This window comes from Mus musculus, chromosome 10, assembly GCF_000001635.26.
Source record: "Mus musculus strain C57BL/6J chromosome 10, GRCm38.p6 C57BL/6J".
Classification (NCBI taxonomy): domain Eukaryota; kingdom Metazoa; phylum Chordata; class Mammalia; order Rodentia; family Muridae; genus Mus; species Mus musculus.
The window spans coordinates 66,280,643-66,297,906 of record NC_000076.6 but is presented as its reverse complement, the minus strand read 5'-3'; the positions used below and the strand labels follow the sequence as shown (position 1 = coordinate 66,297,906).

Sequence of the window (17,264 nt, the reverse complement as noted above, 5' to 3'; positions counted from 1 at the left end):
ACATGAATATTTTCAGAAGTCAGTAGGAATCAACACAGAGAAAAGGAGAGGACATTTGCTATCTTACAAACATGGGTGACAACAGGCTAGCACATCCCTCATTAAAATCTTAGGTGATAGGAGACTTTTGTCACCTCACAGTTCCCACTGTCCCCCAAGTGCAGAACATGTACTTTGTGTGGCTTGGCTTTTAGTAGCATTGAAGGACTTTTGTCTGATGGAAGAGACATATAAAAAGGAGCCCCTTTGCCTACTATGAATATACTGTTTGGTGGATGGTATGGGGAAATACCTGTCTTGCTCCATCTTGAGACTCATGCCTTCAGGCTTTGGTTATATCCCACAAATTGAGATAAAGTAACCGTCATTTAATGATTTCCTTTCTTTCTTATTCAATTCACCTTAGCCCTGGAATGGCAAGCCATAAATCTGCTGATATGCAATTTTACACACACACACACACACACAGTGCATAGATGTTTCCTTTCTAAAAGCAATCTTGTACTTATATATTATAAGGCATTCTCAAAAAAATGGAGTTTGTTCTTGCAGGACATGCTTTATGTGTTTGTTCGGAGGAATCAATTACTTTGCTACCAATGCTTCATTTATTAGATAAGCTGGCTTGGGTCAGAGGGTCCTCAGGAGTGCTCTCTCTCTCATTTCCAGTGCTTTGACTGGGTCAGGGAGACAAAGCTCTATAGATAGGGCCCATGCCCTTCAGATACACAGGGAACATATGCTTAGGAAAAAAGTTCCACACATGCAGGATGATCGTGAGTGCTTGTAATTGCTTTTCGAATACTGAATGCTAAGGATCCAGTCAAACTGCCACATTAAAAGGTTATCACTTTATCTTTCTGAGACTCAGACTCAAGTTGAGTCATTGATTTGTGATTTCAAAGAGAGTAAAGCCTGCCCCCCCCCCCCAGGCTGTAAGCAGTAAACTATGAGTCGAGGCTGTCAGTTAAAACTTCTCCTAGCAAACACAGAAGTGGATGCTCACAGTCAGCTATTGGATGGATCACAGGGCTCCCAATGGAGGAGCTAGAGAAAGTACCCAAGGAGCTAAAGAGATCTGCAACCCTATAGGTGGAACAACATTATGAACTAACCAGTACCCCGGAGCTCTTGACTCTAGCTGCATAAGTATCAAAAGATGGCCTAGTCGGCCATCACTGGAAAGAGAGGCCCACTGGACTTGCAAACTTTATATGCCCCAGTACAGGGGAATGCCAGGGCCAAAAAAAAATGGGAATGAGTGGGTAGGGAAGTGGGGGGGAGGGTATGGGGGACTTTTGGGATAGCATTGGAAATGTAATTGAGGAAAATATGTAATTAAAAAAAAACAAACTTCTATAAGCCTAAGGAATGAAGACTCTGTCGTTTAAGTACTATTACTCCACTTGCTCCATATAAATGCCGTTGTCTGAGAAAGTCAGCAAGTGAATCTTGGGCCTTTACTATCCCACAAGATTGAGTCACGTGAATATGCACAACATTTTGTGTGTGTGTGTTTATGTGTGTGTGTTTGTGTGTGTGCATTGGGAAGAAAAGAGGGGGGGGTAGAGAAAGAGAGGGGCAAGCCCATCAAGATTTCTTTTACCCTAATAGCAGTATGTCCTTGTAAGAAGAAAAATGCTCTAATTTCTAGGCTAAAGAAAAATTGGGTAGATATCTCAGAGAGAAAGGATACTCAGCGAATCGCTCTCTTGAGATCTCATTATGATGATACTGTAATCATTGCTTTAAAACTTGTACTTTGTTACCAGTTGTGACACCCACCCTTTCTATGGCTGCAAGACAATGGCACTTACTGTTTTTCTGCTAAATGCCAATACCACCCCTAGGGCTTACAAGCAGTAGAACAATTTCAGGACCAACACATTTAATGAGAAGTTTCTGTTTCCAAAGGATAACCTCCACCCATGCAAAAAACCTCTGGATATCAATGCCTGAAGACCCAGGGTCTTTTATTTCTCCTTTTGAGCAGTGTTCTTAGGAGGTAAATGATGCATCACTGAGCAGTGGGTGATGACTACGCGAATGGAAGAGATCCATGAAGTCTGTGTGAATCTGCTGAGTCAGCATAAGCAAGACACCCCCCCTCCCACTCGCCCCCCTCACACCTCCCCCCATCCCCTGCTTTGCACATAAGCCCTGCAGTTTCGCTGCAATTAGCACCTTTTTAGTTGTGTGAAATGACTCTTTAATAAAATGATAAGTGTTAAGGATGAACTCTTTGGTCCAGAAAAAAAAGGGGAAAGAGAAAATGTTGACTGTGAGTAGGAGAGGTAAACAATATAAGAAAGAATAAAAGCAAACCTAGGTTTGCTAAATGCAACCTAGGACTGCTAAATGCGGCCATTTCTCTTTGATTCCTAGAGTTTATCCTATCACTGTTAAATGCCATGATTAAGACATGGGAGGTCTAGTGGATGTTGATTTGAATAGCAGCGAACCTCGACTATAAAATATATTGAGCAACTGAAAGTTCATAATGAGATATGAAAAAAAAAATGCCATGAAAAGAAGATGATTATGATCAACTTCATTAACTTTGTTTTCTCTTTTAAATCTAAACACGGAAATAAAAGCAATATGGAAATCATACACCATCTCTCGGGAATACTGTTTTTGTTTCCCAGAAAACTAATTTGCAACTGATTGAATTAGAATGGAGAGACTCCAAGCGAACAGGCTTTTATGGCAAAATAGAAGATGAAAACATTACAGAGAGGAAGTAAATATCTATAAACATCTTTTCATTTCTGCTTGCCAAACCACACAAAAAGTTAATCATACACTCAAACCCCTCTTAGCATTTAAAAAGAAAGCAATCTGGTTCTTCATTTCCTGTGTTAAGCATTGGTAAATACTGTGCTTGCAGTGTGTTGTCTGTGTACATGTAACTAATAGTTAGTGTTTGGTGAACTCCCCTGAGCATCTCTCTATGACTTTACCCACAGTGCAGTTCTGTGGTGCTGTGCAATGTAGGTGAAGCATTTTTGCATCATAATTATGTTGTTCCACTTGCTGTTCTAGAGAAGAGGAGATGGAAAAAAATATGAAAGGCAACAATGAATAAAGTGGGCTGGGCAGGAAATAGAAATAATTGATTACATTGGTACAACTGACTTCAAATCTAAAAGCAGAGTTATTTTATGGCTGAACTGTTTTAAATCCTATTCAGCCAAAAAGCACCAATATTCCCATGGTGGAAAAAACTAAAGGTTGTAAATGAACTTTCTGCTACAGAAGATACATTGATTAAAGAGATGTGAATTAATGCTGTGCCTCATTAATAATCCATAGAAAGTAATGTTTGAAACAGCACACATGCAAATCTGTCAGATTTTATTTTATTTTATTTTATTTTATTTTATTTTTTCAAATGACAAGTTCCAAAGCTGATATCTTTGTAAAATGTCAGCTCTGGCACACTTCTGTCATAAGTGCAGACCGCAGAAAGCATTTAGAGAGTGACCTGTTACAGGCTTCAGATTCTTTACAAAGTTTCAAATACTTTAACTCACAACTTTTCCGAATTCACATTTTGAGAGCATATGGAAAGAAAGCAACTTCGAAGACACGTTTTAAATATGTGCCATTATTTTTAAGAAAGAAAATCGGTAAGACTATAAAAGTATTATATTTGTGATTTTTCCCCCATTGTTAGGATAAGATCACTGACAAAGGATCTTTATTTTTGGTTCCCAGTTTCTAAGTACAGTCTACCATGACAGGGAGGTCATACATGGCAACAGGAACTGAGGCAGCTTGTCACACTGCATGTGCACTCAGGTAGCAGAGAAAGATGAATGCTTGCACTCAATTTTCTTCCCCTTATATGTCCAGCCCTGGTCTTTGAACCATGGAATGGTACCACCCATGTTGGAGATGAAAAGTTTTCCCACCTCGAGTCAATATGTGGACTCCTTTACATGCATGCTCAGATATTTGCCTTCTAGATGATTCTGGATCCTGCCAAGTTTGACAATCACACTATCCCAAGTACGAATGTGGGAAATTGTGTGGGGACATAGACATGAACTACCTACCTCCCTTCAGGGAGCAACTTGTTGCCTCGGTTACCGCACATCGGTACTCACACAGCTGCAGCTACTCCTAGGCTTTTGCTGCTATCCCTCTTCTGAATCTTGTGATTTCAGAAAGCCACTGCTCAATGTTACCTTTTCCAAGGCAGTCACACCCCTGGCTTACAGAACTGGGTGTGTAAATGTGCTAGATGTTTGTCCTAACTTGATTCAGCTTCTAATTCTAGAGTTAGCTGTGGGATGCACCAAGTTCATTGTGGAACTTACATCCCAGCATCCCTTACTGGGCAGAAGTTAAAGTGACTGAAGAAATGTGAACCAATGTTATAATTCAGAGAAAGTAAAACGAAACAATATATCTATAAACCGGGCAGAATATCTTTTTATTTTTTAAATGAGAAGATGCAATGCTATTATGTATGTAAAGTGCCAGCTCTGACACACAGGCATGAATGCAAAAATGTATCAATCCTTCCAATTCCTGCTTTCTTTCCTCTTCTCCCCTAGGGACAAATCCCAATGTTACATCTTCCTGAACATTCTACTCCCTAAACCAGTTCCTGCCAAAGCCAACCTGGATCAGGTATGTATGACCACTGACCAGTCAGCCATCAGGAATCATAATGTATACATTTAAATGATTTGATAACACAAAAGCCAGGTGCTTGCTACTTGTTTGCTTCTCTGTCACCTATATATCCATGCATCCACTTGCCCATTATCTTAATGTATCTATATGTTATAATTATTTATATATTTTTCAGATGGTTGTTTTTAAATTTACAGATATCTGCCTGCCTCTGACTCCTGAATGCTGATATTAAAGGCATGCACCACTATGCCTATATCTGTTTTAAGATTCAAATATACCTGACAGATCCATAGTTTTAGAATTTGACCCCAGAAGGCAGCACAACTGTAGTATTAATATTTTAATAAATCCTATGGTGGGGTTACTAGGTTTATGTTCCCAAATGATAGATACACACTCAGCCTTTATATTTTAATATTCCTTAAGCAGCACAATAGCTGGGCAACTGTCTCACCTCCATGCTGTTAGAATATACCTCCCACCAAAAACTCTGAGTTACTACTTAATATTTTCTATGTTCCATCTTAGATGCTCTTGACCCTCTGGGCTGCGTTCTCTTGGCTACTTTACATGTTGGCTCTAATTTTCCCTCCTACATGTTATGATCTTTCCATGGTGGCCTCTGTGTCTCCCTGCTTCCTCTTCCTTGTGGTCCCCAGCCTGGGAAACCTAAACCCTGCCTATGTCTCTCTCCCCCAGGAATTGGATGCTGGCATCTTTATTTACCAATCTGAATTAACTGGAAGCAAGTTCCCAGAAGCTACATGTGGACCCTCCCACGCAAATAGTTTTAGGGGACTCAATTGGTATTAGAATATAAGCAACTATACACATCCATAAGAGGCTGTGGATATTTTGTGGGTAGGGCCATAGATTTCTTGGCGCTGGCCTTTGCATGTTATGCCTGGCTCCTGTCTCTAGTGTCATTATCTGATCTCCTGTCTACTGTGACATGGACATCCACTTCTGGTTCTTGTACATCATGAACTCTTTCATCATGTTTTTTCCCACCATAGCAGAATGAAACTCTGTGTAGCTCTGGACAAGAACAACATTACCTTCTTTAAGACAGTCTGTCAGATACTATGGTTGGTGAGATGCAAAAGTAATGCTTCCTCTGTCGATCTTTGCAACCATCTAAACAGACCATGTAAATCAAACAATAATTAAAACAGAAGTGACTGGCAGCATACTTCAGTGGTATAATATGTATACAGTATACAAAAGCCCTGTATTCAATATCAGTGCTGTAAACCAATCAACAGACTAACCATTTGCCCAATAAAACTGCCACTCAGCTAACCACCTGACCAACCAGTAAGCAAAACAAGGAAACCCAAACACACACGAAGACTTTGTAAATGGAAATGCTTGATCTCTTTTCTTCCTGTCTTTGTCTCCCTCCAATAGTTATTAATGTATATGTATATAAATCTTGTTTAAAACAAAAGTTTCTTTAAAAAAAATCATATCCTGATGGTTTGCGTCTCATCTTATCCCTGGGAGGACTGCTCTTTTCTGAAAGGAAATGGAGGAGGAGTGGATCTAGAGGAGAGGGGAGGTGTGAGGACGCTGGAAGATGTGGAGTTTGGGGAACTGTTGTTGGTATGCATTGTATTGGAGAAGAAGAAAGGATCATGTCCAAGTGTAAAGTATAGTAAGCATTTTTAAGAGCATTGACTACAAGGTAGAGAGACTTTTTTTTCTTCTTTAACTTGATGTATTTAATTGTAGTATAATTCTTACAATATGTAACATACTTCCTAGATACTGTGTGAAGTCTAGTCATTGTGTAAGTGACTAGTTTTGGGTATGTTATATTAAAAACAATGCTAGGACAGAGGGAGATCAGCCCACAGGCATGTAGCACAATTCAGTATATAGGTTCTGCTGAGCTGAGTAAATCAGTTCCGGTATCCAGGACCTTGAATAGCGCATCATTTTCAACCCTGCATCTTTGTGAATAGTCTCACTTCAGGGACAGGCAGACAGACTGGCAGACCTTGGGTCTACATGGCAGACTGGTTGCTAAAGACAACTGTGAATGTCTAATGTAAGTGGTTTTCATGAAAAGCACCAAGCAACCTTTTATTCTTTTCTTGGTTCCCATCGGCTCTTTCTCTAGTCTTTGTGATTTTGTGATCCACAGCTTTCTTCCCAGTTCTGGTTTCTGTATTGCCTTTGGCTGGCACAGCTTCTGTTTAGTTTCAGGCTATTCATAAGCAAATCTCACCTGTCATATAGCTTTCTAGTTGTGGGGACCTCAGTCTTCCTATATTTTTGATTATACAAATACTATCTGGCCATGAAAAAATCTAACTTTGGGCATGTAGGTGACAGTAATACATACCCACACCCCTCTTGTTGTCCCCAGTACCCAAATACGAGCTCATCAGAGCATCATCTATACACATCATTTACCAGCATAATGATGACTATCTTCAAGAAAACCCTTTACAAAATTAAATACAGAGCTTACAATTTATAGACATCCCATGTATTGATAGTGAAATATTTTGGCAAGAGCACTTAAAAAGATAAAAAATACGATTCAGACAAAATAAATGCTGGAAATTATATAATCTGCAATGTACTCTGAGTATAAATGAAATAATTATTGTTTCTTAGTGTTGAATTAAAAATAATTTCAGCAGTAGACAGTAATCTAAAATGCAGCCAATAACTTAAATTAGTGTTACACAAAGACTCTCACCCAGCCTCATCTCACTCATCCCATGTCCATGTGATCTTCCCAAGCAGACAGGGTTCTCAAGTGCATTCCTATCTGTTATCAGCAGAGTCATGTCCACTCATAAGTGATTGATCTTACTCTTGATGGAACACTAATAGTGATAGGTCCTTCTGGAAAGAAATTAAAAGTTCAGTGAGCCTATCAGAGGAGGAATGTGATCCAGTAGGACTTCGCTGTTTCAAGGAGAACATGAACTCTCAGGGTGTGTGTGCATACACAGATGAAAGGCCATCTGCATTTGCAAGAGGGAAGCCACACCATTCAGTGCACAGCCATAGTTATTGCTACTGTTGATGGCTGTCTTTGTATTATAGTTGCAGAGCTGAAAAAGCACCCCTGAGATCGCCTGGCTGGTAAATAGTAAATAATTTCTTATCGTTTGTGTGTGTGTGTGTGTGTGTGTGTGTGTGTGTGTGTGTGTGTGTGTGTGTGTATGTGTGTGTGTGTGTGTGTGTGTGTGTGTGTGTATGTGTGTGTGTGTGTGTGTGTGTGTGTGTGTATGTGTGTGAATACATACTTATGTGGTTGCCTGAGCCTGTATGTGGACAAAATGGGGAGAGCTAAAAAGGTTGATTGTCTTCTTGGATTGCTCTCCAATTATTATTTCTTTCTTTAGTGACATTATTTCTCACTGGCCTGAAGCTAATTCATTCATCTGGATTGCCGGGCCAATAAGGCCCTGCTCTTCTCTTTGCTCCCTACCCTTCATCCCAGTGCTGGGCTTACAGATGTGTGTCACTATTCCCATCTTGTTATGGTGATGGGGATTTGAACTCACTCCACCAACCTTATTTCGCAGATATTTCACCAACTAATCCATATTACCAGGGCCCCTCTATCAAGTTCTTTAGAGAGAAGCACTTCACTATATTCTAATTTAATTACTACTTACAGTGACAAGAAGAGATGGATATACTTTTCTTAAGGGGAAGAATCAAATTAACATGTATAGTTTCTATTATGATTATAATACTGCATAGAAGAAAGACTTGGTAGGTTTATCAAAATTGCAAACACCGAGCTTAGATAAAGGAAATGAGTTATCACCAGCCAATGCCAAATGAAGTAATCAATTCACTGATTATTCTAATTATTTTTCTCAAGAGCAATGGAGGGAGGAGAGAAGCCAATTTTCTGATTAGCAGGGAGGAGAGAAAGAAGATATTTTCTTCCTCTGCAGAAAGCAGGATCTCCACAGACACAGGAGCATCGACTGTTTATTCATTGTGCCCTCGTCGCTCCTCACGTCTAGCAGCCCTTTTGATTGACAGCATGATGGGGGACTGATGAGATGAACACAACTCTAGGTTGCTCACAAAGAACCCAAACAGAAAAGGAATGAGCAGGAAACCTCTCCTCTGTTCTCCAGCTTTGTGCCAGGTTGCTTGGCCTTCCCTTTGGTAATACATCTGTAATCAGTCTTCTACAGACTCCTATGGATTCAACTCACTCTCCATGACTCTTCTTTGTATCAGTCATTACCCGTGTTTATAATTTATAGCTTTTAATTTTTGCTTCCTAGATAAATGGTCTGGCTTCCCCTGACCTTTATACACTGCTAAATGCTGATTTGAATCACTCCATCACAGTTTCTGCAAGAGACCAGCAAATTACCTAACTGTGGCGGCAAATTGTTTTGAGTGAAAATTCCATCTTTCTCTAGAGTCCTGTATCAAAAGCATCCTTCTCCTGTTTCAAGCAATGTAATTCCAGCTTTAGCTCTTGCCCTGCAAATATTAATTTGCTTATCCCAATTTGCATTTCCTTGGAAAATGAAAGGATAGGACTAAAGTAATATCTTTATGATCATTGATAAGGTGTGTATGTGTGTGTGTGTGTGTGTGTGTTTGTTGGTGTTCATGCATATGTGTGTATGTGTGGAGCTCACAGGTGATATCAAATGTCTTCTTCAAAAATCGAGATTTTTTCTTTTATTGAAAAAATATTTTTCTCATATACTATATCCTGATTACAGTTTGCCTTTCTCTAACCCTTCCTACGTCTCTACTTTTCAGATCTACCTCCTTTCTGTCTCTCATAGAAAACAAACAGGTTTCTAAGGGATGATGATGATGATAAACATAATATAACAAAACAAACACATTGGAATGAGAAAAACAAACAAACAAGGAAGGCCCCAAGACAAAGCACAAGAAATGGATACAGATACAGAGGCCTACTTATTCACACCTTTAGGAATTCCCATGAAAATTCAAAATCATAAACCATAGTATACACTCAAAGAACCTTTAGGATTAAAAAACAGAAAAATTAAACAATAAAAACTGATAAAACAGACAGAGAGGGGGTAGGGAGAAGCCCCGACTCAACATTATGAGACAAGGAACCTCGAAGAGTGCTAAGTGCTATTTAGTTCATTTTCTACTGCAGCCTACCCTTAAGAGTAGTTTGTTTCTCCAGGGAGACTCCCTTGAAGAAAATGAAAATTGTCATTTGCACTAGGCTACCAATTGGAGATAGCTTCTGTGTTAGGGATGGGAGGCATGTATGCCCACTTCTTTCACATCTAGGGTCCATCTGGTTCAGGCCCCACACATGTTGCTTGATTCTCTGTGCGTTCATATATGCATTGATTCTGTTGAGTTTATGACTGTTGTTGAAGGTGCTATCCCCTTTGACTTTGACACTCTATCTCTTGTTCTGCAGGGTTCCCTGATACTGAGGTGGGGGTGGACTTGATGGAGACATTGCTCTTGATCTCTGCATATTATCTGGCTTTGGGTTTCTGTATTGTTTCCCATGTACTGCAGGAAGAAGCTTCCTTGATGATGTTGAGCAAGATACTGATCTGTGAATTTAGCAGAATGTCATTAGGAATATTAGTTTGCCCTGTTCCTTTAGTAGGGCCGTAGTATTTGGTTTTACTCTAGGTCTCTGGGATGTCTACTCACAGGTTTTTGGTCACTCAAGCAGTGTAGAGTATGGCTTGAGTGGGCCTTATGTTGAATCAGATATTGGTTGGGTCCTCCCACATTTTTTGTACCACGTTGCACACCATATCTTGCAGACAGGACACCATTGAAGATCAACGGTGTGTAGCTGGGTTGGTGTTTATGTTTCTCTCTTGGAAGCTGGCAGAGTACTAAGACCACTTGTCAATGTGGTGAAGGGTCTAGGTAGGCACCAGCTCAACTTCTGATTTGTGTACTATCTTCAGTAATGGGGTCTTGCTGTCAGTTTGTAGAGACCATTTGTAACCTTGACAACATCCTGAGTTGTTCAGGCATTCCTATGAGATCCCTTTGGCTAACATTTCAATTATAACACATTTTCCGTACTGGAATTTTAATTAATTAGTTAATTAATTAACCTGTGCATTTATTTACTTTCTTACATCCTAGTCACTGCCCTCTCCAAGTCCTGCTTTTCTGAGTCCCTCTCCTCTTACCTACCCTTCTTCGCTGAGAGTATAGGGCCTCCCTTGGCTATCTCCGCACCCTGGCACACCAAGTCCCTGACAGATTAGGCTCATCTTCTCCCAGTGAGGCCAGACAAGGCAGCATTGTTGCCTAACTGATACCACAGTCAGTCTTCATTTGGTAATGAGATGACCAGTTGGGACTCTGTTTTTCCTGTTACTTCAGGATTCCATCTCAAGCACCTTCATGTAGGTATATATTTTAGGAAGAGTCTAGAGTGTTAGGTTGCCATATTACCTACCCCTCAAATGGCTCTTAATTTTTACTGTCTCTTTCTATATTCCTTTACTCTCCCTGAGGAATTTTTCCATTATGGTCCACCCCAACACTCCACATCCATATAAAGTTACCTATTCTGTTTCTCCTTCCTAGGGAGAGATATCTAACTCTGCCCCATTCCCTTACCCTATACCTAATCTCTGTAGTTCTATGGATGGCAGCACACTTACCATTGACTTAACAGCTAATTTCACCTTGCTTTTTTAGAGGGAAGTGTCTCTCACCATACTAGGAGCTCATTGATTTTGCTAGACTGGCTCACCCCTGCGCACGGAGGTCTTTCTAACTTTGCCTCTCCAGTGTTGAAACTATAGCTGTATCTACTGCTGCACTTACTTTACTTAGACTTGGAGGAACTGAATCAGTTCTTATTTTTTCCATAGCAAGTGCATTACCAACTCAACCATCTTTTATTTTTATTATTTTATGTATATAAGTGTTTGGCCTGTATATATACATATATACATACATACATATATATATACATACACACATATACATACATACATACATACATACATACATATACATACATATATATATACATACATACATACATATACATATATACACATGTATATATCTATATCTATAACTATATTTATAACTATATCTATATCTATCTATCTATCTATCTATCTATCTATCTATCTATCTCATATGCATTCCTGGTAATTACAGAGACCTGAGGAATGTATTAGATCTTTTTCAAAAGAGTTGTAGCTGTAGAGATGGTGGTGAGCTACCATGAGAAATGGAACCCGGGTCTTCTTCAGGAGTAATAATTACTAACCACTGAGCAATTTCTTCACTCCACTTCCTTTATTTTAAGAAGTGTAGCCATTTTAGCTACTTGCTATATCAATTATTTCCCATATCTTAAATATGTAAATAGGTATATTAAGTTTGTATGGCTTAGTGTCACAGGTCTAGATTTCTATCATTAACTTTTACTGTCACAAGTAAAACCACAATTTGTGGGTTGCAATGCTGCACCTGAAGTCTCAGCTAGATTAGGCACTGGTGTGAGAGGACAGTAAGGCCACAATGAGCATGGTAACATAAGGAAACACAGTCTCCAAAAGTAAAGTTACAGTTTGATGCCTTAGTGATTTCTATTATTTTCAGATATCATTTTAGAGTATAGAACATCATTTTCTAGTAAACTTTATAAATAGTCTGTCACCAGGTTGTTGCTGAAGAACCATAGAACCTCTTCTTATCTCTGTACTGTGGCCTCAAAGTAGTCCTGCGGATGGACAGCTTGGGCTCTGGCACCTCTGCCTGGCATTATTCAAGATGGTATGGAGGCATACCCCTTTTATTCCATCATTTGGAAGCCAGAGGCAAATGAATCTTCAAGTTTGAGATAATCTTGGCTTACAGATTTCCAGGCCAGTGAAGGGTACAGAGTGAGACCTTGTATCAAGGGGAACATAATGAATAGATTACTATTGTCTTGAGTGTAGACATTCTCTTTATGTACAATGATAGAAAACAGCCTTGAACATCTCATCTGTACTCCCAACTTCCTGTATTCTCATTGCCATGGCAAAGGCTTGTGCTATAATTATGATACACTTCCTAGTATTAGAACATATAGCCACGTAATCCTTTAGATTCCATTTGATTCGACTATCTGTTTACATGAGCAGAAAATTGAGAATCATTTACACTCTTACCATTCTTTTATCTTTCCCTAGAACCAATCCTGTTTCCTAAATAATTTCTTTGTTTTTCTTACTGAGGCTGTCCTATTTTAGAACTTTATAATTTTATTTACAAACATTTTTGAAAAAGCCTATCATTAATCTTTGTTTTCTTTCTCTTTTGTTTTCATGCACACTGTTGGCAGAATGATCAGTATAAAATCTGAATTTGATCATGGGCTTGGATAAAACCCATCAAAGGCTTTCTAAATAGAGTCAATACACTTAACTGTGACTTAACGGAGCTTGTAACTATTGAATGTACAGCAGTTCTAGCTACATCTAGAATGAGTTCCAATCTCATGACTTCTGTTTCTCTCTTTCTACTCAAGAATTTTATAGTTGCTAGAAGATGCTATTTTATTAATTAGTTCTTCCTATCAGGCTTCATTTAATATTTGTGTCAAAATGAGCAAAAAGGTTGGAATGGGATAAGCTGATACACTCTCAAGGAGGTTGTGTATGACCAGCAGATGCATGCCTCATGTTTTAGATCCATTTAATTCAAGCACCCATTCTTGGAGGCTACTGTAAGTCTTTGTGGTTAATAATTCTGGGAAGTTTCCTGGGAATTATTCTTAGCAGAAGAGACAGGACCTCCTTCCCTGGCTTTTGGAACATAAAAGCTGATCCATTGCTCTCGATATGAAGCAATTCAGAAGGACCAGTCTTGTTCCATAGTCTTGCAGGATCCATGACATCTGGGCTTTACTGGTACTGCAGCAAACCAACTGCTTAGCTTCATCCTGCATTTCATACTTTCTTTAGATACATTCCAAACAAGAATTCTCTCACATTTTAAATGCACATCTCCCTCTATAAATATGGCTCTGTTTTAAAACACCTGATCTGTACCCATAAGAAAAAAACAAGTTAACTACTATGCTATATAATGCTGTATAATGCCTTCTCAAAGATGGTGGGGCTTTGAAACTGATTCCTAGTTCAGTATGTATGATATAAAATATTGTCATTTAAAAACAGAAACATTGCAGTGAAGTATAAAGATAGGTAGTAGTAAACACAGCAGACAGCAAGTTTCTTCATTTTGAAATTATATATGAACATGTTTAGCAGACTTTCCTGAGACATCTGGTAGAGATATGACTATTGCAATCAGCACTTCCCCATTTGCATACTTGAAAAACTTCCAAAAGTTTACAAATGAGAAGTGAAGATCAAGATTGGTTTCAGTAAAATGACAACAAATCATGCCAAACTCTGGACATTAAAACATGTAAAACATTTAAAGTACCATAGAGGGTGTAAGAAAGACAGTTCAGCTATTATGAAAGATCATTTGTTGCATAATCATGAGGTTCAGAGTTCAGATCCAAGCATTCATCTGAAAGAAAAAGTTGGGTATGGTCCTGTACATGACAGCCTTTGGAAGAATGGAGACAGGAAAACTGAAGGGGCTTCCTGGATGCTCTCCTACAGGAAGAACCCAGGCTCCATGTTCAGTAAAAGATTTTGCCTTTAAGGAACAAGTCAGAGGATGGCCAAAGATGTCACCTTATACTTGTGTCTGTTGTCCTTCCACAAGAGTAGGTATCTATACATTCAAACACATACACATTTGCATATATGCATATACTCTACATCCATCTACATAAATCCATGCAGAAAAGAGTAGAAGAGACATATAGGGTGACACAAGAAAAGCTCTATCAGAGACACTCAGTTCAGTGGCTCTCAGAGTGCTCTGCAGAACACTCTACAGTGAGTGGCACCTGATTTCACATAGATACACACAACTTACAATTCCACATTTGTGATTGTGGGAAGGAAACATGCTGCAGACACCAGAGAAGGCTTCCTATATACAGTTTAGTTCCAAGAAATGTTGTCTCCAGCTTAAGGTCTTGCCCAAATGGGCACACCCTTGGCTATCAGAAGTTTCCTGGAGAGATGACTGATTATTGACTTACACTCTAAGAGCTGTTATCCCTGTAGTGGGATTCATCCCGTTAGAAAGGATGCTTCACAGATTGCTTCTTAGTGGAAGAGATCAATGATAACTGTTTGGTCCTGAGATACCTTTATGTCAAGTACAGTGGCCAGTGTCATTAGAGATTAGGAGAATTGTTTTAGGTTTCTTCTTTGTGATCCAAAGAAAGGGTCTGGGCAATTTCTAATATACTTTTCTGTTTCTGAATTAATTTCCCTCACCAGTGGGAAAGGTTAATAAAGAAAGTTGGGAAAAGTGGGAAAGTATTTCAGTTCTATTTTACTAAAAAATGTATTTAATAAAAAGAAAATTGAGAAGAAATCCACCAGGCATTTCAAAGCAGATCACACCATTTTACTGAATTTATTGAGTTGTTTAGGCTTAAGACATTAGGGGATTAAGTTGATGTCAGTATCATAGATTGATCTTATAGTCTGGCTTGGAGTCCTGTTGATGCTCTCTCCAGCTAATTGCTGAAAGAGATACATCAAGACAATGTGATCAGTCACTTTGGGTCAGATTAAACAGAATGGCTGATGTGAGTTTTGCATGTAAGATTTTACCAGGAGCCAAGTTGGTAAGAAGTTAAGTGATGGGTATATTTCTGTATATTTTGCAAGGAGAGACACTGACTATCTTTTATATCAAATCACCCTTTTCAATGATCTTTGTGCAATACTTGCTATGGAAGATGTGGGAGGCACCACCCACTAAATCAGGAGGTAGGCATACTTGCTATGCACTGTAACAATACAATGGCATCTTCTGCAGCAAAGGCCTCCAGAGTTACAGTTTATTGGAAATGCTTTGCTTTCCAATATTCAAGATCCCTGTTTCATAATACAGACTCCTGTGTATACATGTGTCACCTGATCCTCTTGGAGTGGCCCTTTGAGGGAGGAGGATCAGGATTCCAAGATAAAAAATGCTACAACAGTTACTTGTTAAGGTGACAACCAGGGCTTCTCTAGATCACACCGGACTGTGCGCATGTCTGTGAGGATTTCTCCTTAGTGGGATTGGGTTAGTTGAGGTGGAAAGACCAATTCTGAGTGCGGTGGCACCATTCCATAGCTTGGCCAAGATCCAATAAAATGGGGAGAACACTAGTGACCTAGCAGGTAGTCATCATGTCTTCCCTAGACCAACGGTCCCTAACCTGTGAGTCATGGTCCCTTTAGGGGTTGAAGAACCCTTTCATAGGGGGTCACATATCAGATATCCTGCTTATCAGATATTTACATTACAATTCATAATTGTAATGGAATTAGTTATGAAGTAGCAACAAACTAATTTTGTGGTTCAGGGATCACCACATGAAGAACTGTATTAAAAGGGTCGAAGTATTAGAAAGGTTGAGAACTACTGTTCTAGACCATAGTTGTAATTGCTGCTTTAAATTCCTGCTTTGAAATAGCTACATTGAAGGACTGTAACTTCTATTGTAAGCCGAACAAATCCCTTCTCCCTTAAAGTTGCTTTTATTAGGGTATTTTATCTCAGCAATAGGATGTGAAACTAGGACAAGTGCTAACAACCTGCTACTGTTGCTGCTGTTTGTAACCAACTGTTGGTTTTACTCTATATGTTTTGTATCTTATTGTTATTTAATTCTTCTAGGTACTGAGTAACCCTCTGTGAAATACAAAGCTGGGAACAATGTTTTCAATTCTGTAGGCTGCATCTTTGCTGAAGTGTTGGTGAATTTTGCTGTACAGAAACTTAGTTTCATGGGGTCCAATGCAATTCATTGCTTGTCTTTTGTTTCCCATTTCTTTATTTATCTACACCGCAAATGCTACCCCCTCCTGGTCCCCCCTTACAGAGTTCCTTCCCACTCCCCCTTCTTCTTTGAGGCAGTGGGGCTCCTGGGTATCCCCCTACCCTGGCACATCAAGTTTCTTCATGATTAGGCTCATCCTTTCCCACTGAGGCCAGACAAGGCAGCCTTGTTGGGGAATGGAATCCAGTCAGACTAAAGCTCCAGTTGTTGTGTAATCCAGATGGAGACTTAGCTGTACATCTGCTACATATGTGCCAGGGGTCTCAGTCCATCCTGTGTATGTTCTTTGTATGGTCGCTCAGTCTTTGAGCCCTCCCAGGGATGTAGATTATTTGACTCTGTTGGTTTTCCTGTGGAGTTTCTATCCCTTTCAGGGCCATGCCAGTGCTTACTGGGGTCATCTTCAGAGTCCTATCTTGTGTCAACACGTCCAGGTATATCTCCTAATTTTTTCTTTAGCATAGTTAGGATATCATGTCTTGTATGTTTTTAAAGAATATGTAAATTGACAATAGGTGATTGTTTTCTAGTATAAACAGAACAAAGTGTTACATCTCCTACTGTAAGCTTCCTTGACAGCCTGACTCCCTTGGCTGTGAAGTAAAGTATTTGCAGCATATAAAATACTTACAGAATATATTTTAAAAGTTAGTCTAAATATTAAAAGGTTGGGGTTAGAGAGATGGTGCAGCAGTTAAAA

The 17,264-nt window shown here is 39.3% G+C and overlaps 1 long non-coding RNA gene across 1 annotated transcript in view; it reads left to right on the top strand.

The window, feature by feature from the left end:
• The window catches only part of Gm40677, a 219,229-nt gene extending 214,606 nt beyond the window's left edge, over positions 1-4,623 (top strand). Inside the window, exon 3 of the long non-coding RNA XR_871771.1 lies at positions 4,566-4,623. This is a non-coding gene — a long non-coding RNA (predicted gene, 40677). The remainder of the gene's footprint in view (positions 1-4,565) is intronic.
• Positions 4,624-17,264: the final 12,641 nt, after the last annotated feature.